Below are 625 nucleotides of genomic sequence, written 5' to 3' on the forward strand. Positions count from 1 at the left end.
ACAACTGACGGTTTATCTTGTTGCTCAGATTAGGTAATTTTCTTTTCAAAAATCTTTTTCAAAAATTTTTCTTTTATTTTTCGTTTTTCAAAAAATGTTTTTCGAAAAAATCAATAAAAATACAAAAAAATTAGAAAATCATAAAAAAATCAAAAATATTTTGTGTTTCTTGTTTGAGTCTTGAGTCAATTTCTAAGTTTGGTGTCAATTGCATGCTTTAAAATATTTTTCTTGCATTTTTCGAAAATTCATGCATTCATGGTGTTCTTCATGATCTTCAAGTTGTTCTTGACAAGTCTTCTTGTTTTTCATGGTATCCATGCATTAAAGAGTCTTCTTGTTTGATCTTGATGTTTTCTTATTTTGTGTCTTTCCTTGTTTTTCTTGTGCACTTTTGCATTCATATTTTCCATGCATTAAAGATTTCTAAGTTTGGTGTCTTGCATGTTTTCTTTGCATTAAAATTTTTTCAAAATTATGTTCTGGATGTTCATCATGATCTTCAAAGTGTTCTTGGTGTTCATCTTGACATTCATAGCATTCTTGCATGCATTCATTGTTTTGATCTAAAAATTTCATGCATTGAATATTTTTGTTGTTTTTCTCTTTCATAATTAAAAATTCA

The sequence above is a fragment of the Arachis duranensis genome, chromosome 4 (assembly GCF_000817695.3).
Source record: "Arachis duranensis cultivar V14167 chromosome 4, aradu.V14167.gnm2.J7QH, whole genome shotgun sequence".
NCBI classification, from domain to species: Eukaryota; Viridiplantae; Streptophyta; class Magnoliopsida; order Fabales; family Fabaceae; genus Arachis; species Arachis duranensis.